Here is a 27,766-nt window from a genome sequence, read left to right as displayed (position 1 = left end):
TATGAGTTCTGGAAGCAGTATGGTTCATTTTCCTCACCTGTAAAGGAGGACGTAGAAATTTGGATAAACATCCGTGTAGATTATGTTTGGATCGAAAAGGAACTAAAAGCAGCCAAAGCTGACTGCCTCTCAGCCCTTATGTCAAGCTGAACGAGGAGGCTGTGTTTCTCCAGCAGCACGTCATTTCGCTGCCGCAGAACAAATGGTTGTTTATAATCCCTGGTTTCAAGTATTCCCCTGCCAATAGTCCATTATCTTGTGTTCCACAGAGAGGCAGCTGAGTGCAGAAGATGCCCATTGATACTGGTGCTGCTGTCACTATTCTGTAATAAAGTAACAACAAGGGGACTGGTGCTCTGGTCTTAGCTACGCATTTGTTTTAAAAACATTATGTATAATGAGGTGAAATACATAAGACATAAAAATTAACAATTTAAAAAAATAATAGTTCATGGTATTTAGTACATTGACAATATTGTACACCTGCCATTTCTGCATAGTTCCAAAACATTTTCTTTTTTCTTTTTTTTTTTTGCAGTTTTTGGCCAGGGCTGGGTTTGAACCCACCACGTCCGGCATATGGGGCCAGTGCCCTACTCCTTTGAGCCACAGGCGCCGCCCCAATTCCAAAACATTTTCATCCCCACAGTAGAAAACTCTGTGCCTTTAACTCCTTAGCTTCACCCAGTCCCTCACAATCCGTAATCTGCTTTCCGTCTCCGTGAATTTACCAATTCTGGCTATGTCTTACAAAATAAATGGTATCATACAACATGTGAGCTTTTGCGTCTGGTTTCTTTCACCTAGCGTGTTTTTGAAGTTCATCCATGTTGGAGCACGTATTAGTCATTTTATGGCTGAGTAATATTCCATTATAAGGATATGCCATGATTTGTTTATCCATTCATCTGTTGATGAATAGTTGATTTCCTCCACCTTTTGACTGTTGTAAGTAATGCTGCTATGAACATGGGTGTGTAAGTACCTGAGCCCCTCTTTTGGATTCTTTTGGGTATATACCTAGAGGTATAATTTCTTGGTCATATAGTAATTCTGCTTAACTTTTGTGAGAAATAGCTAAACTGTTTTCACAGGGGCTGAACCATTTCCATTCCCACCAGCAAAGCACAGAATCCCAGTTTCTCCATATCATCGCCATTACTTGTTGTGTTCCTTCCTTTTATATTGTAGCCATCTTTATAGGTATGAAGTGGATTTTCATTGTGGTTTTGATTTGTATTTCCCTAATGACTATGATATTGATCATCGTATGTGCTAATTAGGCCTTCATGTCTTTGGAGAAATGTCTATTCAAGTCCTTTACCCATTTTTTTAGTTATATTGTCTTTTTGTTGTTGAATTGTAAGAGTTCTTTCTATATTCTGGACACTAGAACCTTATTGGATATATGACTTGCAAATATTTTCTTCCTTTTTTTTAGGTTTTCTTTTTTATTTTCTTGATGTCTTTTGACGTACAAGTTTTTGACTTTGAGGTCCAGCTGGTATTTTCTTTTTTGCCCATGTTTTTGGTGTTAGGTGTGAGACTCCATTGTGTAATCAGAGTCATAAAGATGTATCCCTATATTCTGAAAGTGTTGTGTTTTTCTCTCTTATATTTAAGTTGTTAATTCATTTTGAGTTACGTTTTCCTGGGGTGTGGGGTAGGGGTGCAACTTCATTCTTTTGCATGTAGATAATCCTGTTTTCCCAGCACCATTTGTTGAAGAGACTGTCTTTCCTCATTGAACATTCTTTGCACCTTTGTTAAAAATCAATTGGCCAAACATGTCAGGGTTTATTTCTGGACTCTATTCCAATTGTCTGTATGTCTATCCTTTTGTCAGTACCACCCTTTTTTTCGATTACTGTAGCTTTCTTTGTAGTATGTTTTGAAATTCGGAAGTGTTAGTCTTCCAACTTTTTTCTTCTTTTTCAGTGTTGTTTTGGCCACTTGGACCCCCTAGTTTCACGTGAATTCAAAGATCTGTTTTTTCATTTCTATAAAAAGGGTTGTTGGAATTTTGATAGAGAATGCATTAAATCTGCAGGTAATTTGGAATAGAACTGTCATTTGACAATATTAAAATGTCTAATTCATGAATGTGGGATGTCTTTCCATTTATTTAGGTTTTATTTAATCTTTCAGCAATGTTTTTTAATTTTCAGTGTATAAATCGTTTTGTCTCCTATATTAAATTTATTCTTAGGCATTTTTTTCCTTTTTTAATTTCCGATTAATATGAGGTACAGACGATTCAATTACATTGTTTGCATTTGTTAGGTAAAATCCAAGTTGTAGTTGTGTCCCTAGCCCAGGAGGTGTGCCACGTACCCTTACATTGTGCCTGTTAAGAGCACACCAGACCCCCCTCCTCCCCCTTTCTCCCCTCACTTGAATGTAATTGTGTTTTTCTCTTGTGTGGCCATGTATTTGTTCATCTACTGGTTTCATATTAGAATTTAGTACATTGGATACTTGCTTTTCCATTCTCGTGATACTTCACTAAGTAGAATGTTTTTCAACTCCGTCAAGGTTAATATAGGTATTTCATTCTTTATATGCAATTGTGAATGGAATTGTTCTCTTGATTTCCTTTTTGGATTGTTTATTCTTGGTGTCCTTTTTGGATTTTTTATTTTTGGTATATAGAAATATAACTTTGTATATAGTTTTAGTTTTAAAAAAATCTCTACTGGTTAATTAAAAAATCAAACTAAGAACCTCAATGTCTCTCCCTCTACATGGGCCCACCTCTCCCTTAGGGTCGCCCCTGTGAAGTTTGATATACAGTCTTCTGTACATTTTTTACTAATATATGTACAAATATACTTCCTGTGGGGAGAGTCATAATATACTTGGTCTACATTTTCACTTCTTATTTATTTTTACTTAATTGTTGAGTATGAGCATCTTTCTCTGTCAGTACATCTCAGTTTATCTGGCTCCTCGTAAGGGCTGCAGAGTAGCCAATCATGAAGATGTACTATATATTGTTCAGCAATTTTCTTTTAGTGAGCAATCAGTGTATTTTCATTGTTTTTCTATTATAAACAATGTAACAGTAACAATTTTGTACCTACATCAGTATCTTGTACGTAGGTCGGTGTGTACCTGTGTGAGTGTAATTCTTAAGGTAATGAGATTTGGTGGGTGGTACCTGTAGTTCAAAGGAGTGGGGCACAGGCCCCATATGCCAAAGGTGGTGGGTTCAAACCCAGCTCTGGCCAAAAAAAAAAAAAAAAAGGTAATGAGATTTGCTAAGGTAAAACATATGCATGTATGACCTTTACATTTTTTGTTCAAATTTTTAATTGTATTAAAATACCTGTAAAAAATTTTTACTGTCTTAGCTGTTGTAAAGTGCACAATGTGGTCATGTTATTTACTTTGTGTTCCCAGTGTCCAGAACTCATTTCATCTTGAAGAAAATCTCCAGACCCATTAAACAACAGCTCTTTATTTCCCTCTCCCCCAGCAGCTGTCTCTGTGATTTTTACAACTTTAGATACCTCATGTAAGTGGAATCATACAATGTCTGTCGTTTGTGACCGGCTTATTTTACTTAGCATAATATCTTCAAGGTTTATCCATGTTTTAACATGTGCCAGAATGTCATTCCTTTCTAAGGCTGAATAATATTCATTATAGCACATACTGTCCTTTGACGAACAGTAGGAAATCTCCTCCCCTTTCTTTTCAAAAGAGTCTGTTGCTGTGGTCAGAGATGGTACCACCTGTTACTAAGAGAATCATAGTAATTAAAAGCTTGGAAAGAAAGAAAAGAGGGGCATGTCAAACTGCTTTAATTCCCACACAATATATATAATAATCTAAATAGAATATAAACAAAAAGATCCTTTTGAATATGTGCGTGAGCAGTTTTAACAGGGTGTTTTTAAATGCATTGTTGCCCAACGTAATGTTGTTAGGTGAAGAAGGAGCTGGTAGAACATAAGAGCTTCTTGGGCTCTTGCTCTCTGACCCTCCACACACCTCATCCTACTCCCAACACATCTTTCCTTATCCCTCCACTGGTTGCTGGCAGTCACTCTCAAATAGCTTTGGCCTTTATGCCAAAGGAGCTTCTGCTGGTGACAGATACTGTGAACACTTAGGGTTCTCTTCTTTGGCACCAAGAAAGACTGATTTTGGAATTTACTAACACGTTCTCAATTTAAAGGCTTTGTTCTGTTCGGGGTTAACTGAAAAGTTTAGCCACACCCCGGAAGGCAGACTATACTCAGTTTTGAGGAAGGTCATCGTGACAGTCTGTGTGTCTGAGTCTCATAACCTTTCTGTGTTTTTCCATAATTAAGAAGAGAGAAATGCTTTTGTAAAATGTCTCAGGAAAAGTAAGCCAGATGGAAGCCGCAGTTGCTTTCCTCTTCCACCAGTTTTTTGAAGCTTTTTGTTTTGAAATGTTCGATTTAGAGAAGTATTGCAAAGATACTGCAGAGTCCACATGTGCTCTTAGTCAGTTTCCCCAATGTTAAGATCTTACATAACCATAGCATAATTATCAAAATCAAGGGATTTAAATTGGTATGATACTTCTAATTAAACAGCAGGCCATATTAGCATTCCATCCAGTTTTCCACTAATGTTCGTGTGATGAATGGTTGTGAATACCATGCCCCATAGTAAAATTCTGGGTTTAAAAAAATGAAACCTTATCAAACTTACCCAGGAAATTCTGAACAGGCTGGTCCAGACTAGTGATGCTGAGGACAGTGGCAAGGGAAAGAAAGAGACAGGGGTGGAGACCTCCTCTGGGGGCCAGTCTCCCTTAGTGCTTTGGAATATAGGGAAACGAGCAACTTGCTCAGGAGAGTTGCCGTGTCCAGAATGGTGTACAACTGTGTTAAGTGGATGAAGATCTGGTGAGCACTAACTTCATTGTGGGTTGGGCAGTGACTAGGATGGGGGAAAGAGTGGTGATGGGACTAAATAGTCTGCATAAACCAGGTGGCATTTGAGGGGAATGCCAGGTCCGTGCATTCCTGCGGCCCTGTGTACTGACTCCCTTCCCATTAGAACAGGTGGTGATTAAACTCTGCCACATACTCAATTCTGGTCCTGGGTTTTACCACTCAGCCAATTTTGTCAAGTCAATATTAACATATTTTTCTTCTTTGAAAGAGTATAGGTGAAGAAAAACTATAGCGCTTTCCTCCTATATAGCATTGATTATATATACACACACAAATTTTTATATATATGTACACCTACATATATAAAATAGAATTTAGATATATAATATATATGATTTTAAGAAATACATTTTTAGAAAATAAAAGATGTAGTATAAGTCTGTGCTTTCATATGACGAAGCCCCTCCCTGCTCTCAGAAGGTTGGAATGAGGTAAGGCAGGCTACTGAGTTGCTTTAAAAACTAAGAAGCAGCTAATGAGATGTAGTTGTTCACTTTTGTTTTAAAGGCTTTTACACCAAGGGAAACTTCAGGGCTGGGACTTGAATTCTGAGTTTTCATGGGTCATTCTTTGTAACAGGGTCCAAGACTGGAAAGACCCTATTTCACCTTCTTTAATTCCTTTGCGTGCTGTTGGGTCATTAGAATGGCACTAAGGTTGAATCTGGCATATCAAAATGCACTTGAAAACAGATGGCTGCGCCTGCTAAACACAGGTTCCACTGGGCAGCTCTCCTGTGGGCTTGTTGGTTCTTGTGCAGATTCCTGCTCCCACCTGGCTCCAGGATCAGCTGCTTAGACCTGCTCGTGTGCCTCACCCCAGGCCGGGAGGGACAGCCTTGTTCTCTTCGTCCAACCCAGCAACAGAGTTCTAGAAAAATTTGTTGCCAGGGCTGTTAAGAACCTCTTCGTCGTTCTCCTAACTTATTGTGCACAGAGGGAATATCACAGTGGGGTGGCAAGGATTTTGGACAAAGAAAAAACCTTGACATGGGTGTGGTATTAAAATCAGGCTGTTCTTATGGAAGCATCTTAGCAACCTTCCATGTTCCTAGTAGAACCTTTGCCTGCTGTGTGTATTGAAACATTTGTTCTTCCTTGTGAAAATTTGTGTGTGTGTGTGTGTGTGTAATTTATCTAATACCAGGGAATCTCTGAAGGAAAATGTATAAAACTTCCAGAATTGCAATGATAATGACTTCATTTCATGTGAGTCACATTCTACCTGAACAATAGGCCAGTTTTCCTTCATTAATGTTTGTGTATTCTTAGAGGACTAATAGGAAAAAAAAGTCCTTGTTTTTAGAGCATGTGAGATGACCATGTTTAACTTTAGGGTAATTGTAGGTGGGAACCCTGAGAGTAGGTGAAGGGCTATCTCTGACTTCCTCTGCATCTTGAATAGTGCAGTCATCACCGAGGCTGATTTGATCAGTCCATCTCTCATCAAACCAAAGGGAGAAACAGAATGGAAAAATTGTTCACAAAGGTTTTCAGTTACCAGGGTGTGGTTGATGAACCACACCTGAGAAGCTGCCTAGTTGAAGCCAACTCAGAAAGGTACTTAAGAACCTCCACCCCACTTGATGGTCTATCAGGCATCCTCAAACTTTTTAAACGGGGCCAGTTCACTGTCCCTTAGACCATTGGAGGACTGGACTATAGTTAAAAAAAAAAAAACAAAACTATGAACAAATTCCTATGCACACTGCACATATCTTATTTTGTAAAAAACAAAACGGGAACAAATACAATTCACACCGCTTCATGTGGCCCGTGGGCCGCAGTTTGAGGACGCCTGGTCTAGATTGTATCCAAGGGAGGTGAACCAAGCCAGTGCTAAGACTCTGAGTGGGATAAGGCCATGGTGATGTGCATAACAGACACGTTCATACACTTTGCTTCAATACAGTACTTTCTTGGATGGAAGCATGGGAAATAACACATGGGCATGCACTCACGCTTCTGGTTAGGTTTCAAGATCACAGCTGGCCTCCTATATTCTGGTCTTGCCCAGCTCCCCATGGGGATGTAAGCCCTTTAAGATCACCAGAAATCCTCATGTACTGAGAGTCCAAAGGGACGAAAACTTGACCCTTAACCTTTCAGAAAATTAGTCAATTAAAAAAAAAGACTGTCCACAATTAGCAGTTGGCTTTGACTAGAATAATTTACTATGCTGTTAAACTGAGAATTGTGGTAGTGTTGTTAGGATGCTACTACAGTATTTTAATTTAGAAAGCATTTGATAAGTTTATTGCTTGCAAGTTAAATGGATTTGTTTGTAAATTCTTTGGGAATTCCTTAAACTTGATAGTTAGCTTAAGTCTGTTTTAAGTAGATTCAGTACATATTTTACCTTTTAATCTGTTGGTACTTCTTTTGTTTCCTTTAGTGGACCTCCATAAAATTAGGAAAGCTTATAAATTCTAATAAAGTTAACTCTAAATAAAGGAGAGGTTAACTTAGTTTGAACAAAATCTTGGTTTAAAACCATGGCAAAATTTTTCTCAGACCCTGGGTTAGCAAGTATTTTTATGTTTATTTCTTAAAGAAAATTAACAAAAATGTTTTCAGCTGACCTATAAATTTTATCATTCTTGGCCAGGTGTGGTGGTTCATGCCTGTAATCCTAGCATCTGGGAGACTGAGGCAGGGGGTTGGCTTAGTTCAGGAGTTCCAGACCAGCCTATGCAAGAGTGAGACCCCCATCTCCACTAAAAATGGGAAAACTAGCTGGGCATTGTGGAGAGCTCCTGTAGTCCCAGCTACCTACCAGGAGGCTGAGGCAAGAGGATCACTTGAGTCCAAGAATTTGAGGTTGCTATGAGCTATAATGACACTGTGACACTCTACCCAGGGCAACAGAGTGAGACTTTGTCTCCAAAAACAAAAAATAAAAACCCACCATTCTTATATTCATTAAAAAAAACTTTATGCTGGGTGCGGTGGCTCACGCCTGTAATCCCAGCACTGTGGGAGGCTGAGGAGGGAGAATCGCTTGAGCTCAGGAGTTCGAGACTCGCATGAGCGACAGTGAGACCCTGACTCATGAAAAAAATGGAAAAACCCAGCCGGGTGCCCCGGCGAGCGCCTGTAATCCCAGCGGCTTCCCGAGGCTGAGGCAGCGGGGTGCCTGCAGCCCAAGTCTGAGGTTGTGGTGAGCTACCACGCCCACTGCACTCTGCTCAGGGGCATAGCGTGGGACCCTGTCTTAACAAAAAAAACTTTCTTATGTATTTAATTTACGTTTTATGTGGTTTAATTTTTATTTGAAATGCTACTTCAACTTAAGATGTGAGTTTTCTCCTCATTTATAAAGGCTTTACAATTATAATGATAAATAATCACATTACAAGGATCTATAAACTATATTTCTAATGTTAAAAATGTAGATTGTATGTAACTCATTGCTACTTTAGTTACCATTGCAGTGAAATCTTCCGACTATAAGACCTATTTCCTTCAGATAAATTTACAAGAAAACTAGGTTAAAATTATGAATATTTTTTGATTTGTCTATATGCTTTATACTTGCCAAATACTCTGAACTATAAAAGGAATACAGTTATCCTAATAAGTTAAAATAGTACCAAAATCTATAAGATGGGAAAAAGAAATTTCTCTCTGGATTTCTATCCTGGCTTCTAAAGTAAACCCTGACGAGACCTTAAGCAGGCGATGAATAGAATGAGAAAAGATTTCAGAAGAGAGGAGCGATGTGGAGGTAATGATGATACACTGCGTAGTTGAAAAGGTAAAATGAAGGACGGCACCTATGGCTCAAAGGAGTAAGGCGCCAGCCCCATATGCCAGAGGTGGCGGGTTCAAATCCAGCCCTGGCCAAAAAAAACTGCAAAAAAGAAAGAAAAAAAAGAAAAAGTAAAATAGTGGTTTAGCTATGTGATTTAAAAATGGAACCCAAGCACTTCTCTTTTTGAACAAGACGTAGAGGTGTCCGGTGTCAGTTTAATATAGCTGCTAGTTTGACAAAGTACAACCTCCTGTGTCAGGTAATGTTAAGTGATGTCCATGCCCCCTTGACTCTGATCAAGAGATAACTGTAACCAGCAGGCCCTAGCTCTCCTGGGTTTAAGGGTCACTGAAGAATCCTTATAGATAAGAGAGGAATTGTGTATTTCGGGCCCTGAAGGGATAGCTAGCCTTGAAAGGCTGAGGGGGTAAATTGACACAGCTCTGGGCTTGTACATCTTAACCTGAGTATCTTTGAGGTTTGATTTTTATCTTCTGGAGACCCATAGGAAGAAACCAAGTTTGTAGTTTTCCCCATTTTTCTGGAAATTGTGGCTCTGAGCAAAGGGACAGAGGACAGTGTATAAGACTGCCATGTTTATAGACAGTTAACTTCTAGCAGGAGCCCCTTGAAGAAGAATGCAGTGGTGTTCTCTCATCTGGTGGTTTTATTGGATTGTTTTGAATTCTTAGCCTCTGACGGAGGCGTCTTCGGTGTTCTTCATGTGCTCACTCACTTTATTCCTCTGGCCTGATTATAATGAGGTTGCCTTAACACTCTGCAGAAGGGAAGGTCGGCCTGAGCTCCTGGTGGTTTGTGGCCTTTGGTGGTGTCACCATCAGCACCCAGAGTTCTATTTGCTAGTACTGGGCCAGTCCACAGCTCTCTCCTAAAAACAGGCAAACTAAGAAGTCTTACAGTAAGTCACAGACAGTTATCACTGAACCAAGAGTCCAGCTCACTGGGCCCAGTTTGGCACTGACTCTGTGCCTTAGTTTTCAATTTATAAACCTGGGTATCTAGACGTAGCGCCAGCGTTCTGTGTAGGACACAGATGGGAAGGAGTGGAGATCTCAAGTGATGATTGAAATTGGAATAGAAAGCATGAGACCATGTCTCCCCACCCCCACCCCCCCCGTCAAGCTTTTCAGGTGACTGGATGCCAAACAAGGCAGCCATGAAGGATTGTGTTTCACTTTGCTTTTTTTTTTATTTTTAATTTCAGCTTTCTTGTTCATTCTTCTTCGTCTGAAGTACTCTTTTTTTTTTTGTTGTTGTTGTTCATTTTCTTGTTCCTCTGGTGATGCTCTTTCCCGTTGCCTCCCCAGTATTATAGACGCCCACCACGACCAGCTCTTTGATGTTAGCAGAGATGGGGTCTTACTCTGGCTCACTGTTGCTTATACGGTCTCAAACCTCTGAGCTCAGGTAATCCACCCGCCTCAGCCTCCCACAGCGCTGGGACTACAGGTGTGAGCCACCACGCCTGGCCTCACTTTGCTTTTTAATAAAATGGTCTCTGATTACGTAGGAGTATGTATAAAATTCAGAACATTGGATGTTAATTATCCGACCTTCAGATGATATTGTTGCGTTTCCCAGGCATTTTTGGTAGTTTATCTTCCCAGTAATGTTTCAGTTATCTTTTTTACTTCAACCGTCTAACTCTTCTGTGCCTATGCCTTATACATCTGAAAATACCTTTAAAAATAAAATCTGCTTCATTTGCCTAATAAGTGCACTTATTACCCATAGTATCTCCCATGCCAACCCCCTCATTCCTACGCCGTACTTTGCTAATAGGAAACTACCCATTGTGTTGTGCTTCTGGCAGTTCTGGAGAAAGTACACAGAGCAAGTGTTGTGGCTCCTTGGGTGTAGGATTGTTGAGAGTGTGATTTTTGCAATGCGTATTTTTTAAATAGCCAATTACTAGCGATAAGGAAGGGAATTTCAACACGAAGGCTGAGGTGCCCCAGTGATGAACTCTGGCTGGGCGTCTCACCTAAACACGATTGAATGCTGTTTGGCCGTACGTGGGCCCCACTGCTCGCAGAATCATGCTGGTGCTGGAGTGGTGATAAGGGGATCCCATATCTCCCGCATTTTTGAGGGAGAGCCTTCAGGATTTCAGTATTGTTATTTTCAGGACTTTTTGGCTAACAGTTTATGTTCTGCCTTTGAATAAGCCATTCTATTTGAAAAAAGACTTTTGTATAAAAAATTTTAGAATACATGGGTTTACTAGGTCTAAAAATGGGACAGAGCATAGAAACAAACAATGCATTTGTGGAATAAGAAGTAAAGAAGCAGTTCCTTCATGTGAAGACGCTGCAGGAATTTACGCCAGATGTCTTCGGGGCCATCCTGGAATCTGAAAAAGGCAGCAATTATAACTGAGTAATACCTTTGATGGTGACACTAGTTTGAACCCTAGTTTAGACCAGTAGCAGCTCTGCTAACGTAGACTTAACAAGTAGAAAGATAGCCTAAGAGTCGCCTGACACAGGAATCACCATTGCCTGTGGTATTTGCCAGCCATGTGCCTATGGTTATCTGATCAGGATCCCAGCAGGAGCATCATACATGCAGCAAATAATACTAATTTTTTTTTTTTGTTGTTTGTTTTTGCAGTTTATGGCCAGGGCTGGGTTTGAACCCGCCACCTCTGGCATATGGGGCTGTCGCCCTACCCCTTTGAGCCATAGGCGCTGCCCAATCCTAATGTGTTTTGCTTATACAGTCTTGTTGTAGAAAAAGAATTCATGGTGGCTTAGGAGATCATACAAAATAAAATTAAAAATCAGTGAATGAAGATATTGAGACAGGGAAAATAGCAAGAAGGGGCAATGTGCAATAAAGCGTGTGTGTTCTAGCAATGTGCAATAAAGCGTGTGTTTAATATGCTGGAAATAGGCCACTAATTTGGCTCTGTGCTCCCTAGCAGCCAAGACTCAGAAGGAAGTGTGACCAGGTACGCAGTTCACAGGGACTCATAAGATTCCTTTACCTAGCAGCTCGGGAAGAACACAAGTACTCATGTACAGGGAAGGTGGACACAGCACCCTGATGATCTCAAGTGCAGCTACGACAGCTGCTGCTGGACATAGGATACTCTGTCCTTTACAGGAAAATAGAAGTTGCTTATATGCCGCAATTGTGCTTATTTTTGAGGTTTTGGTAATTCCCGTGCAAACTTCCCGTTACTTGTTTCTCCTTCTCAGTGTAAAATAAGTGATTATTCAAATAACATTAAAACTAGGATGTTCGTACTTCCTGAACTCTCCTTTAAAAATAGAGGCTCATGGGTGACGCCTGTGGCTCAGTCGGTAAGGCGCCGGCCCCATATACCGAGGATGGTGGGTTCAAACCTGGCCCCGGCTGAACTGCAACCAAAAAATAGCCGTGCGTTGTGGCGGGCGCCTGTAGTCCCAGCTACTGGGGAGGCTGAGGCAAGAGAATCGCTTAAGCCCAGGAGTTGGAGGTTGCTGTGAGCCGTGTGAGGCCATGGCACTCTACTGAGGACCATAAAGTGAGACTCTGTCTCTACAAAAAAAAAAAAAAAAAAATAGAGGCTGATGAGCTCTCCAGTTTTTGACTTTCTGTTGTAAAAAGGACTGTGTTCACTAGATGGCAGTATCGCTAGCCTTTATGATCACAGCTCTGAAAACGCACGCAAGTAGGAAAGCCATTTGAACATACGGCATTTCACTTCTACACCCTACGTGAAACAGTATTTTCCATTTGAGGCCGGGGAGAAGGTGCTGTATATAGCAGCTATGAGCATCTCCGGCAGTATTGGGCGGCACTGGAGGGCTATTTTTCACAAGGAGCAAATCTGCCACAGTGTGCTGAGCTCTTTCTTGGTCATGACAGTGATTGCAGGGTTTCCAGCCACTTTCCCTTGCTTCTTTCTCTTTGAACTTTCAGATCAGAGTAGGAGTTACTGATAAAGAGTACCCCATAAATGCATTAATGTACACAGTTACGATTTAGTTAAAAATATATGTATGTATGTGTGTGTGTGTGTATATGTATATTTCACAAACCAACTGTGGGATAATGTTATTGACAAGGTCCACAAATGTGTTTAGTAAGTGGAGATGATTTATTTTTATTTTTATTTTTTTTTTTTGGACCAGGGTTTGAACTCTGGTATATGGGGCTGGTGCCCTACTCCTTTGAGCCACAGGTGCTGCCCAAGTGGAGATGATTTTTATACCATCAGTGTTTGCTTAGTTATTGTTTCTATCCATGACAACAATATTAACTTCTCTCAGGAAATGAGGTCATTTTCTCTCTTCCTGTCAAAGCTTCTACCTACCCATTGGCATCTTTGAAGAGAGATAATGTACTTTTTCAATTATTTTAAGCAAAAAATATAGCTATATTTTTAAATCACATGATATGTTAATGGTGTTTGGTTGCATCTTAAGATTTTTATAGTGTAGCTTGAGCAGCACTTGATAAGTCTTAGAAAAATTGATTATCATCCTATTCCCTGACAGTTTCTCAACAGTAGAGTCGCCGGTATGTTGCAGGGGGTTCTGTGCCCCCTGCCGTTGCCAGCTAAATGTCAGGAGTGCCCCTCGGTTGTGACTGCCCAGTAGCATCCCAAACACTTCCATATGCCTCTGGAGCCGGGGTGTCACTGCCCCGTGTCGAGACCTGCTGACTAGAGGTTTTGGTATAAGTTACTGGGGCTTGTGGAATTCAGTGAGTATAATCTTTTTAAAAATGTATATTAATCTACTTTATATGACAAAAAACCCACAACCCATTGCCTTAACCTTCTGTTTATTTGTATTTATTTATATATTCTGATTGTGATCTCTTCTGCATGAACACAGTTTTTACATAATAGAAAATTATACACATAAAATTTTATGGTATACTTTTAACATAACCTCGTTGTACACTTTTTCTTGTATCTATTATCTGTGGCCACTATTTCATGTCACAGTAATCCATTCTCCACCCTGCTTTACCCTCCTCCCTTTTAAAATAACTTTCCTTGAAAGTTATAATTATTTATTTATTTATTATGTGAACTTTTCTATCATTTTCTTGATCTGTAACAAGAAATGGACATTCTTAATAGACAACTTGGGGGAATGCATTGTATCTTGTGTTCTTTTAGTCCATTTGGTATCATACACTCTTCTTTTTTGCTAGACTTCCCTTTTTTAGCCTCCTACAAAAGTTTTCCTTGGGTGGAGGAAGCCTCACTTGTGATGGTTTGCAAATTGTGCCAGTTGAGAAGAGGAGGAGTAATTTTGTTTCCTTTCTCTTTTTCATTTCTCAGTAACTACACTTAAAAAGCTATTTGAGCTGCTGTGTACCCATTTGTTCTCATACCAGGGCACATGGCCAGTCCCATAATATATCCTCTAGGTAAAGATTTGATTAATCGGTGTGTTTTGAACTTACTTTCCCTAGTCGGTCTTTGTGTTAGTACTGTTAATAGCAGCTTCTGGAAGTAGGTTAGATTACCATGAAATATGTCCAAGACATTACAAGTGTGTTATACATTCCCTTGGACATGTTAAGACAGAAGATGGTGGTAGAGGAGATGTCTGGTGATACCTGACTTACATAAAGACGCATGAGGAATGGGGCGGCGCCTGTGGCTCAGTGAGTAGGGCGCCGGCCCCATATACCCGGGGTGGCGGGTTCAAACCCAGCCCCGGCTGAACTGCAAACCAAAAAATAGCTGGGTGTTGTGGCGGGCGCCTGTAGTCCCAGCTACTCGGGAGGCTGAGGCAAGAGAATCGCTTCAGCCCAGGAGTCGGAGGTTGCTGTGAGCTGTGTGAGGCCACGGCACTCTACCGAGGGCCATAAAGTGAGACTCTGTCTCTACAAAAAAAAAAAAAAAAAAAAGACCCATGAGGAATGAAAGAAAACAGAGAAAACAACTGCTGAGTCCAGGCGGAAAATGATGGCCTCCCTTTGGTCCTCCGTGTGCCGAGATCCAGAGCCAGTGCCAGATAATAGTATATGTATTCAGCACGTGAGTGGATGCCATTTGCCTGCCCAGATAAGCTTCTTCAGACACCAAAGCCTAAGGAAGGTTTCCTATATTGAGGATCAGCAGGGACTCTTCTGAGCTTACCATCCCAGTGTCACCTTCCCACCCAGCTTCAGCCCTGGCACATCACCCGCTAAAGCTCAATACAGAAATGTTGTTTAATGCTAAAGGGTGTCAGTGAACGTGATAAAATTTTCAGGTGTGGGTGAACTTGAGAACTTGTTTACCTGTTTGGGTTATTGGACTTTTAACTGTTATCTAACCCCTAGAACTGCCTCATCGCAAGATATATCTAAAACATGAGATTTAACAATTAAGTTCTCAAACTCGTCTTAGAAAAAGTGCTGTGTACATCACTGCTGAATATCCCGATGGTCACCTTTTAACTACTGCCCTTGGGAAGCTGCGCACGGATGCCTGCACCTAGTCCACCCTTCAAAACAATTTTGAAACCCTTTCTGGAATGACCGTCCGAGTTCATGAACTTGTCACTGCACTTATGTCAGCAGTGCTGTACCAACAACTTGGTATGGTTTTATAAAAGTTACGTATCAACATCTCCCAGCTGTGTTTGTGTCCATGTGTGGATGTGGGGTGGTGTCTGGCTGAAGGGCTTTCACTGTTGTTGCATGTTTTGTGTACCGTATGACGATGTTCTGACAGTCATTCAAAGAAAGTTCCAAAATTGCTTTGAAGAATGGACTAGGTCAGGGGTCCTCAAACTACGGCCCACGGGCCACAGGAGGCGATGTGATTGTATTTGTTACCGTTTTGTTTTTTTACTTCAAAATAAGATATGTGCAGTGTATAGGAATTTGTTCATAGTTTTTTTTTTTTTTTTTAACTATAATCTGGCCCTCCAACATGCTGGGGGACAGTGAACTCGCCCCCTGTTTAAAAAGTTTGAGGACCCCTGGACGAGGTGCTGCCATGAGTGCCATAGGTGACCATAGACATACTCAGCAGTGAAGTACATAGCATTTTTTTAGGATGAGTTTACAAACTTAATGGTCAGACCTCATACAAGAAGTAGAGTGAAGTTGTTTTGGCAGCTAGTTCAGTGACGCCTCAGGATTTAGGTGATATTCTGTCAACTCTTGTCCGGTGCAGCTTGGATTACAGATGGCAGGTGTTGTGCTGATTGCTAGACTAGACGCTTTAGGGACTGCTTAAATTGTATCAAACTGCATACCTTAGATCTTTAATTTATAAAAACCTCTGTTTGTCACTTCTCCCAGCTGTCATTTAACCTAAAAGCTGCTTGTCTCTATACCCTGTAAATAAATATTTAGTTTATATTCACTTAACACCTGCCAGATTTCACATTCCAATCTCATTGGAATTTCTGAATACTTTGTATCATCTGTGCATCCAAGCTTTATTAAATGCCCCACTTAAAAGACTCAGTGTCAGTCAAGATATAATTATTCTATTAACACATGACCCCACATCTCAGTGGCTTTCAACAAGAAACCCTGATTTCTCACTCAGGCTCCATGTCCATTGTGGGTCAGCGGCAGTCCGCTCAGTATTGACCTCAGCATGGGGGTGGAGTGCCCTCTGTTTACATCATAGCTCCTCATCATAGCAGAGGGGAGAGCAAGGTGACATTCCTTGCTAGTAGCTCTTAAACTTCCTCCTGGGAGGGATATGTGGCATTTCTGCTAACATTTCATTGGCCCAAACAAGTCAGTGGCCACATACACGTTTGATGGTGTCGGGATACATGTGTATAATCTCCCTGGGAAGAAAGCAGGACGTTTTGCTGAATAGTGATATCATCTATCACATGTCTAAAATTTAGTCCCTGCCCTGGGAGATTAACAGTCTTACGATAATTTTCATTTGGTTTTTATAATATAATACCATAAGTGAAGGGTAAGTCAGTTGAGTTTTTTTTTCATTCTTTCAAGGAATCTACTATTATGTCTACTAAAGTCTAATGAGTTTATGAATATCTGAACTGTCTTTAAAGTTATTTTACTGTGTTAACTCCATTGAACAATGGCTTAAATGTCTTTTAACAATCTGTATTCTCCAACTGTCACTTCTTGGTTTTGTTGTTCAACATTTATTTTTCAAAACCAGACATGTCTTTTGTCTTCACAAGATAAACGGAATCAGGAAAAGGATGAGGGAGAACAAATGAGGGGTGGCAAATGTCTGATATAGTAGGTTTTATTTCCTGACTAATTTTCTCAAAAAATGAGAGCCCCCATTCACGTGGGTTTATCTGTTTAGCTTGGGAAGTAGTTACTTAAGCTCTCTGGCCAAGGAGGTTTGAGACCCTGCAGCTTTAATGCATCCGATCCGGAAGGCAGCCTGGCAGGCAGACCCCGGTGTCACCTTTGTAGCTGCTTGATGGTGGTGAGGTGCTAGTGAGTGTCTCTTCTTTCATCTGGCTCTGGGAGGAAGCACACCAAATGGGCTGGTAGGAAAAATTACTTCCGGAGCTGAAATTTTCCCACCGTTAGCCTAGGCAGATAGGCTGCCACTCTGCACCTATCTCCCTTGGCAGAAGCTCAGATAAGCAGGCCAGTTCCTGATGCTCACACTTTGAGCTGCTTGTTCTGCGTTCCCTTTTGCTGCTCAGTTTTCTCACAGGACTAGGCTCCTTTTAAGATTATCTACTTTGTAAAAATGAAAATGCCTATTTATAGAATGGAATATTTCACTGAAAGAGGGCGTGGGCAGAGTGCAGGACGAAATGAATCCTGGATGCTGTTAGTCTGTAGTATTTATGGGATCGCTGTCCAGATGTATGGGCAGTCACCAAAGACATAAGTTTGGCCCACCTGCCTTCTACGGTAATCCTCCTTGTACACCAGGTGTCTTCCTGAAGATCGTGTCTCATACTGTTCGTGAAATCCGCTTTCTTTGGGTAAAGCACAATATTCTCAAGAACAAAATACACAAATTAGACCCCATGTGATGTAAAACTGTGGCATTCATTGAGAAAGAAGTACAGCGTTCTCAGTTCCAGATCACATATTAAAAGTCAAGAAATAGAGTTTGTTTCCTTGTCAAAATATTTGTCAGGACATAATTCCTTTTAAGCACAGATTGTATTCACTCCTAGGTACCTGGTTCACTGCTTCACACATTCAGTAGACATTTATTTTTTAAATGGTGATGAATGTTAGAGTTTGCTCAGTTTTGTAAAACTACAACATTCAAATTAGCCATCTGAGAAGCGATGCTTCAGTTCAGTAAGCAAGCTTGTGCACTGGGGTGGAGAGGGAGTGTTTTCTCCTCTTATTCCTGGAGAAAAGATGTCTGATGTCTGTCCTGAGGCAAAATTGGCTCTACCATATTATCCCAAGTATAATCGACTGCTCTGATTAGTTTGAACAAACTCATCTGGCACCTTAAACAGAGCAGTAGGAGGTCTTGACCAACCTTTGCTTATTCAGGTACCTTGTGACTTAAGAAAATGTTTCTAAATGCAGACTTAACATTTTCTGGACTTAAATTCAGTATCTGTTGTTGAAAACCGGTAGTACCCTGAGGAGGAAAAATGGTCATGACTAATTGCAAGCCTCTCTCTTTAAAGCAGACTCAGGTCAGGTGAAAGCTTCCTTGTAGGGCTCAATCTTCAGTTCTTGCTTCAGAACTAATTACTGTCACAAAGGAATAGGGAAGATTTACAGTGCTTTTGAATTTTGGAGAAGGATCTTAATAGTGCTTCAAGAATACTTTGTAACTTTTCTGCACCCCCCGCCCCCCATCCTATGTGGGACAAAAACTGAAATGTAACTTTTAAAGCCATATGGTACTTAGAAGCATTGGACTGTTGAATTTATCTAGTCGGGTGGGAGAGGGATTGAGAAAGAACAAAGTAGTATTAAATTAAGGCTGAAGCATCGGGGACAAGGTGACATGGTAGCAACTTCTCCCTCAGGACAAGTGCTGTCCATAACTGTTCCTTTGCATATTGTCAGATTTGTTTGGCCCGTTTGCTTTATCTTTTAAAAACACTTGAGTATTTACCCAAAGAAGAGCTGACATTAGTTCAGCATAACTGAATCTGTCATTCTTTAGAATCAAATGATCTATATATAATATATATAAAGCGTATATAATCATAACAGCTTTCCAGCATTCAGCTAGGGATAAAGATACCGTGATGATTCACAGGTAATGTTATCTTTGATTCATGGGTGTATACAGACTACAGAACACAGTTTCTTAAGTCAGCCTTACTGTAATTTTCAAGGGTTTCATATATAATATATTCCCTTATTAAAATATTGACAAATTGCTATAATTTTAAAATACTTGAAACGCCTCCATGGATGGGATTGTTTTTCCAAGTGTATTTATTGGTTTAAATTCTTTTGTTGCACTCTCAGCTGTCTACTTCAGGTCTAGGCAGGCCAACATACTGTTCAGGCACACTGGTGTCTTCCGGAATGCCCTCTCTGTTTCTCCTTGCCACTCACTGTTTCCCATTCCTTTTTTTTTTTTTAATAGTGACAGAGTCCCACCTTATTGCCCTCACTAAAGTGCAGTGGCGTCACATACCTCACAGCAACCTCCAACTCCTGGGCTTAGGCGAGTCTCTTGCCTCAGCCTCCCGAGTACCTGGGACCACAGGCGCCCGCCACAGTGCCCAGCTATTTTTTTGTTGCAGTTTGGCTGGGGCTGGGCTTGAACCCGCCACCCTTGGTATATGGGGCCGGCGCCCTACTCACTGAGCCACAGGCGCCGCCCTCTCATTCCTTTTTCAGCCTGTCTTGGATGGGACATTAACTCCTAACAACCCATCATCTAAGACAAGCCTGCTTTCACGGACCAAGGTGAACAGCTAATCCTTTGCCAAAAAAAAAACCAAAAAACCAAACAAACCTATATCTATCTATCTATATACACATAAATAAATAAATATATATACACACACACACATATAAAACTTTTAAAAGTTAAAGTAGGACAGAATAGAATTTAGCACCTCTGTTTTCAGTGACTATAGCCCTCTTAACAATTTTACTCTTGACCAAAGTTTTGGTACCAGTTCGCTAATTGATTTGATCAAATTCCAAATTGGAAATCAGTCATCATTTGATTAACCACAGTTAAGCCTCTTTGTTCAAATTCTCTAATAAGATCTCCCATCTTATTAGAGAATAAGGACTAAACTGTCAAAATGCTTTAGGACTAAACTGTCAAAATGCTTTCAGAGACAGCCACTGTAGTACATTGAGCTCCGTAGAGACAGCGCCGGGGCAAGTGAGAGCTGGACGGGCACTAGGCCACTCTGTGCCCCACTGAGGAAAAACAACTAAACATGGGCAAAGGAGCTCCCGAGAAGCCGAGAGGCAAAATGTCATCACATGCATTCTTTGTGCAAACTTGTCAGGAGGAGCTCAAGAAGAAGTACCCAGATGCTTCAGTCAACTTCTCAGAGTTTTCTAAGAAGTGCTCAGAGAGGTGGAAGACCATGTCTGCTAAAGAGAAAGGAAAATTTGAAAATCTGGCAAAGGCAGGCAAGGCCTGTTATTAAAGACAAATGAAAACCTTTATCCCCCCCTGAAGGGGAAACAAAAAAGAAGTTCAAGGATCCCAGTGCACCCGAGAGACCTTCGGCCTTTTTCTTGTTCTGTTCTGAGTATCGCCCCAAAATCAAAGGAGAACATCCTGGCCTATCCACTGGTGATGTTGCAAAGAAGCTGGGGGAGAAGTGGAATAACACTGCTGCGGATGACATGCAGCCTGATGAAAAGAAGACTGCAAAACTGAAGGAAAAATACGAAAAGGATATTGCTGCATACCGAGCTAAAGAAAAGCCTGATGTAGCGAAAAAGGGAGTCGTCAAGGCTGAAAAATGCAAGAGAAAGAAGGAAGAGGAGGAAGATGAGGAGGACGAAGAGGATGATGATGATGGATAACCTGGTTCTAGCACAGTTTTTTTCTTGTCTGTAAAGCATTTAACCCCCCTGTACACAACTCACTTCTTTTAAAGAAAAAAATTGAAATGTAAGGCTGTGTGAGATTTGTTTTTAAACTGTACGGTGTCATTTTTTTGTGTAATTAACACACCACCGAATGTGTCTTTAGATAGCCCTGTCCTGGTGGTATTTTCAGTAGCCACTAACCTTGCCTGGTACAGTAGCGGGGTTGTAAATTGGCATGGAAATTTAAAGCAGGTTCTTCTTGGTACATAGCAAGTAGTTTTTTCATTTTCAGTTGTCCCTGAGGCAGCTTATATGAAATAATTGTTGTTCTAGGCCAGGTGCAGTGGCTCACATCTGTAACCTTAGCACTTGGGAGGCTGAGGCAGGTGGATTGCCCTGAGCTCACAGGTTCGAGACCAGACTGAGCAAGAGTAAGACCCTGACTCTAAAAATAGCCGGGCATTGTGGCAGAAACCTGTAGTCCCAGCTACTCGAGAGGCTGAGGCAAAAGAATCACTTGAGCCCAAGAGTTTGAGGTTGCTGTGAGCTATGATTCCACAGCACTGTACTGAGGGTGAAAAAGTGAGACTCTGTCTCAAAAAAAAAAAAAAAAATTGTTGTTCTGTTAACTCAGTGGTTCTCAACCTTCCTAATGCCACTACCCTTTAATACAGTTCCTCATGTTGCAGTGACCCCCAACCATAAAATTATTTTCATTGCTACTTTATAACTGTAATTTTGCTACTGTTATGAATCGTAATGTAAATATCTGATATGCAGGATGTATTTTCATTGTTACAAAGGGGTCGTGACCCACAGGTTGAGAACTGCTGTGTTAACTGAATACCATTCTAATTGCAAAAGAATAGTTGCAGTTGTTTGTTGACATTCTGAATGCTTCTAAGTAAATACAATTTTTTGATTTAAAAAAAAAATGCTTTTAACTGTCTAATAACCAGAAATCTAAGGTATTTAATCCAATATCTCCTCTGTTTTCAGACTTCTTACCTGAAGTCCACCTGACCCTCTGGGGCATCTGATATATTAAGCTAAAAGTTTTGCTTTGGGGCCTCATCTGATAAAGATTCGCTGGCAATGGACAGCGGTCATGTAACATGTTGTTAGGCTGAATGGTTAGTAATTGCACCCACAGATAAATCAATAATTTTGAGCTATTTATATTAGCTCTGCTGAAGTTACATCATTAAGCTTGAGCTTTATGAAGCATTACTGACTGTAGTAAAACGGTAGTGAGCAAAGACTTCACGCGCACTGAGTCAGGTTTGAGTTCCAGGTAATACTGACTTGGCAAGTGTGGAAATTCTCGAGTCGTCATTACCAGCAGAGAGTCTCTGTCCACACAGAGGTTTCTGAACTGTGGCCTATTACTGGGGGAGAAAAATGCACACAACTGAAAAGGCTTTAGACCTCAGTCATTTATTACTGGTATATCTACTCTGTTCTTTAGCCAGATTTAAAAATAAAAATCTGAAACTCCATAATAATCCATTCCTTCCTTTCACCTCCAGCCAGTGGTGATTTCCCTTTTCCTTTCCTCTCAACAAGAGCACATGTTGCCCTCCCATCTCCTAGGCAGAACCTACCAAAAAGGCCCAGCCCTGTTTCCTCACTGGCTCGTTCATGAATCCCCGACTGCTCCATGTGGCATCTTGCTGTTGGCCTTCTCACGTGAACTGTGCCTTTGCCAGTTAACAGTGCCATCCAGACACAGGAGATAAAGAAATCCAAATGCTCCACCAGAAGGCTTTTGTTTGCCTTGGGGATCTCTTAGGAAGGAAAGAAGACTGCATAAAGTTTGTTTTCCATAAAAATTTTTCCATGCTTATAGGTTGAGGGTCTTTTTACAATGCAGTCTGCTTTTATATGCTTCGTAGGCCCTGGCTGGGTTTGAACCTGCCACCCCGTGCATGGGGCCGGCGCTGTAACCATTGAGCTAGGGGTGTCCAGCCACAGTCTGCTTTTAGAGCTTTTGTTACTCTGTTGTGTCATGAGATGTAGACGGACTAGGAAGCAGTCTAATCTGGGTCACTGTGGTTGCCTAGGGGCTGGGGCATGGAGGAAGTAGTGAGGTGTTGATTAAAGGGTACAGATTTTCCGTTATAAGGTGAATAAGTTTTTGTGATCTATTGTACAGCCTGGTGACTATACTTAATAAAGCTGTATTGTTTACTTTAAATTTGCTAAGAGTAAACCTGAAGTGTCCTCATCCTTCCCCCATAACAAAAAGAGCAACTATGTATGGTGATGGATGTGTTGATTAATTTGATTGTAGTAATCAATACACACTATATAGTTGATATATATGTGTCAAATCATCTCATCGCACACCTTGAGTATGTATAATTTTTATTTTTTTTATTTTTTGAGACAGAGTCTCACTCTGTCATCTTGCCTTTGGTACTATAGGCATATAAGTTTTATTTGTGAGTTATACCTCAATAAAGCTGGAGAAAAAACTCAGAAGCATCATAAGGTCTGCCTTAAAAAACAATGATGTTGGGAGGTGCCTGTGGCTCAAGGAGTTGGGCGCCGGTCCCATATGCTGGAGGTGGCGGGTTCAAACCCAGCCCTGGCCAAAAAAAAAAAAAAAAAAAAAAAAAAAACAAACAATGGTGTTGACATCAAACCGTTTGTCTCCTTTAACCGTGTAACTAAAAAAGAAAGCTTCCTTACCAAACCACCAGTGAGCACCAATCTCGGAGGACAAGAGGTGTAATGCCAGTCTTCAGTTTAAAGCTTAAATCTTGGCTTGGACTTACTTCATGTCCCTGAGCAGACTACTTAACTTTTTCGGTCCTTAATTTCTGAATTGTGAAATAGTAGTAGAATCAACACAATTGTGTTTATGAGATGCTCCAGGGTCTGAAAGTCCTCTGGGCATTCAGCAGGTAGGACTGTGACAACTCAGGGCAAACCCTGCCAACCCGCAGAGGTTGTCTTCTTTGGCAGGGAATTCCTACAGATTAGCTCTAGCAGCCAGATTTCCTCATGAAGGAAAAGACCGCTACTGTCTCAGGAAAGATTTCTTTACGTGTTTTTTTTTTTTCTTTTGAACTGTATTTTCCTAAGTCCTTATCAAGTAGAGCCCCCAGATAAGAAGCCTTATCTATTTAGCCGTGAGCCAAAGAATGAAAATAGGAAATATTTAAAACTTTAAGAATTTGAGTCTGATAAAAATGCTGGCTAATGTCCTGACTGAGGTGAAATAAACCTTGTTCCCAGTTTCCCAGAAAAAATGTTTATTACTGGACAACTCTTGGACCTCCATGTTTTTGTTTTCTTTTTTAATCTACAGGAAACTTGTGGGTTGGGGCTTCTGATAGTTATCCATTGTTAAAAGTTCAAGGAATGTCTGGAAAAGGCCAGAACGTGAGACCACTTTTTAAAAATTTGTGTTTTGGACAAGTTTCTACCTTTCTCTGGTTTGTTAATGGCTATAGCTCCTGCAGAAATATTTTGGAATAGTGACTTAAAAAGTGTTCAGAATGAAATGAATGGGAAGAAGTTACAGGGTTCCTTGGCCAAACATGGACCTTTGCTTTAAAATGATCAGTCTCTGAGTTGTTGGCTTAAGGGTGAGACTGTGTTTAAAGACTGTGACAGTTGGCCCCTCTTTCTGGGCTGCCCATACCTCTCCTCTCTCAGTTCATTCTCCAGTTTTATCTGCTCTCTGCTGCCTCCCATGGTCATTTTCATCCTGAGCCTCCTGCTCCCACTCAGGCAACTTGAGCAGCTCCTCTGCGTTCCACTCAACTTTCTGGACCTCCATTTAATTTCTTTTTTTTTTTTTCTTTTTTTCTTTTCTTTGTAGAGACAGAGTCTCACTTTATGGCCCTCGGTAGAGTGCTATGGCCTCACAAAGCTCACAGCAACCTCCAACTCCTGGGCTTAAGCGATTCTCTTGCCTCAGCCTCCCGAGTAGCTGGGACTACAGGCGCCCGCCACAACGCCCGGCTATTTTTTGGTTGCAGTTTGGCCGGGGCCGGGTTTGAACCCGCCACCCTCGGTATATGGGGCCGGTGCCTTACCGACTGAGCCACAGGCGCCGCCCTCCATTTAATTTCTTGCATTCCGTGTGTACACCTGTGTTTCTTAGTCTTTTCACATTACAACTTATTCATTTTGGTGTCCTGTGTGCTATTTTTGTCTCTATTCATTTGTATTTATTCAATTTGTTCTTAGGAGAGTTTTTGTTCCCAGGCAAAAAAAAGAGGGGTGGGTGGGTAGACAGCAGAGAATGAAAGGCACAGAACTCTGTCCCTTAAATGGCTGGAATCATGACATGTCACGTACAAATCGGGCCTTAGATCATCCTGCCTGACTTTTTGTTGTATAGGCGACAAGTTCACCCGGAGACATGTGATGGGTGATGGCAGAGCCTGAATGACCCCAAGTCTCCATCCCTTCCTGTTCTTCTCCTTGAACCACAAGGCCCCCTTTGTGTATGTATGGCTGCTTAGGTTGGAAAGAGAAGCTCTCATCTTCAATCCCTGATTTCTCACTCCCAGCCAGGAGCCTCATCTTTCCTCCCACGTGAAGCCCTGTGCTTTGGTGAGGACCTCCCTTCCCTGCTGTCACTGTTAGCAAGCGTGAGCAGCAGATGCCAAGGTGTTCCAGGAAACGAGACTTCGGTTGTTTCTCCTGAAGTGCTCTTTGATGATACTCAGGGTCTGTTTGCTGCCTGTCTTCTGTCCTGTTTGATGCACTATACAGTTGCCCAGAGCCTAACTTCAGTCTGCTGCTGTGAAGACATGTTGTTCAGCTTGTATTCTGGTTTTGTTGTAGGTGTGAGTTTTAGGGAGACCAAGGGTAGCTGTGTGGCTGTCTTTGCTTAAGCATATGTACTTTCTGTCCTGGATTGGTGGCTTTAGGTTTTGTTTTCTCCCCTTTCCATGTTCAGCAATGGTGGTAACCAGCCCTCAGGAATTTGGGACTGAGTAAAGCTGCGGCCAGATGTGGGCAGTTTTTAGTTATTCACTTAGTAAGGATGCATTCAGGGCCCGATTTAGGTACAAACCTTTGCTAAGTGAAAATTACAAGAAAAACTTGAGAAAACACAGAATCTGACTGGAGGAGTATTCAGAATATTTAAACCAAGAACAGTAAGTACCATTTTATTGACACGGTGCTTTTATAGTATATGAAATGCTTTTAAGTATAGTTGCTTTTTTCATTTCCTCAGTAATCCTAGAAAAAGTATTTTCCACATTTGATTGATGAACTGAAGCTGCGAGAGGGTCTCTCCTGGCTCTGGAAATCAGAAAACAGAGGGACGAAGCTGTGGCCCAGGCCTCGCCTGCCTGTCCCCTGGGCACCAGTGCAGAGTCCTTAGTAGTGCAGCCCGTCTCCCATTGCTTTCATTTCCTTCAGTGAGTCACCTTTTGGATTTTGGTTTCTATCTTCTTTGATATTCTTAACTCCAAACCTGAGCATCAGCCAGGTCGGGCCTCACAGTGCATGAGGTATTCTATTTCTGGGCACATATATTTTTATGCATTAATGTATCTGAATGCAGGATGCAGCTTGCTGCCATGGCAGTCCATTTCTTCCAGAGAGTTTGTACTGCTGTTCACCGGGGAGCACTACCAAACTCAGACCAAAGTCCAGATTCCCTGCCTGAGGGCTGCTGAACCACACCAGTGCTGGGATTCAGAATGCAAACCCAAGTGAGTTCTGGCTTACGGTTCACCTCTTCAGGGGAGACTCCTCCCTCCCTCTGCCCCGTTCTCAGGTTCCATGTGCTTCTCCTTGCCATCCCATTCTGCCAGGCAGGTTTATTCCTTTGTGGCCTTTGCTTCCACAGCTCCAGATGGGGTTTCCCTGTTCAGCTCCCCAACTGGGATGCTTTTGCTTTCTCTGTAGTATATAAGATAATGTCCATCTCATGATCGGTAACACCTTAGATTTGATGAAAGCTGGTGTTACATTGTGAGAGTTGCTCCTGACTGCTGGTGGGGGCACCTGGGCGCTATGAACAAGCAGGCGTTCCTTGCTGTCCTCCTCCAGGCTGATCATCTGCTGAGACAGGAGCCAGAGCAGATCACCATTCACTCTCCCTCCCCCAGCCGCAGAGGCAGCTGCTTGACTTGGTTTCTTGCTATTGCACAGATGTGACAGAAATACACTGTTAATAAATATTTTTACATGTAATGGAGAAACAAGCTATAAAAATAGTCATTTGCCATCTGCTTACATGAGTTGCTTAGGAAAAGGGATGGCATTTTCTGATTCAGTAACTTAACTATTCTCGTGCCTTCTGCAAATAACAAATGATACCTGATTTTCCCCTCTCCCAGTGAAGAGCTCAAACAGCTCAATTACTGTGCTTCGCAGTTGTGGTCCATATGGCAAACATGTTGGAGATCTAGCACCATGTGTACATATACAGCGAGAATCAGAATAACAAAGTGGGGAGGAGAGTTATACCAATGGATTCCTGATCAGTGACTCAGGGAGAAGAAAGTGTTTTAAACAGCGGGTGATAGTAACTTATCTACTGAGTGCGTTCTGTGTCAGGTGCTGTCCTAGGCCCTTTGCTTATATTAGCTTGTGTATAAGTGGAACGTGAGCATGCCCTTAAAGAACAAAGGGAGTGATGGTAAGAATAAAAATAAAAGCATAGACTAATTTTGGGTGGAAGGTGAGAGGTTGCAGAAAGCTTAGTCAAGTTTGGTTGTTGATTGTTTAACAAAAATGCAAATTGAGGGTGTGATTGGTAGGGACAAATGTATAAACAGTTCTAGGAATGATACGAATCTTTTGTTGTTGTCCTTTCTATTCAGTGTTCATGTTTTGCTTTATACCATAAATATTTTCTTAATCATTGCCCTTGAGACAAAGGCTGTGTGTTTATGATTGACCTGGAAACAGATTAAATATGCAATGTGGTCTATGCCCAGAATTATCTATGCAAGTTTAAGAAAATAAATGCTGTATGGCCCTGTTAGCATCCCAGGATTTGGTGGGCTTCTCCCCTAGGTGGCCTTAACCAGGAAAATTTCATGGTCTCCGTGGTATTTCACCCCCCAAATTGAACTTCTTTCCTCTCCTTGAGGACCATCAACTACATCCTTGGGCTCAGGCATCCTAAACACGCAGGTTCCCTGTCTATACTTACAGCTCAGACCTCCCTCCTA

General features: G+C 41.4%; 1 protein-coding gene and 1 pseudogene across 4 annotated transcripts in view; both read left to right on the top strand.

Moving 5' to 3' along the window:
* The window catches only part of KANK1 (KN motif and ankyrin repeat domains 1), a 217,061-nt gene that overhangs the window by 90,101 nt on the left and 99,194 nt on the right, over positions 1-27,766 (top strand). The window lies entirely within an intron of this gene.
* LOC128597331 (high mobility group protein B1-like) lies at positions 19,993-20,603 on the top strand (annotated as a pseudogene).

Source organism: Nycticebus coucang, chromosome 2, assembly GCF_027406575.1.
Source record: "Nycticebus coucang isolate mNycCou1 chromosome 2, mNycCou1.pri, whole genome shotgun sequence".
Taxonomy (NCBI): Eukaryota; Metazoa; Chordata; class Mammalia; order Primates; family Lorisidae; genus Nycticebus; species Nycticebus coucang.
The sequence above is the reverse complement of the archived record's forward strand: the minus strand, read 5'-3'. Positions and strand labels throughout refer to the sequence as shown.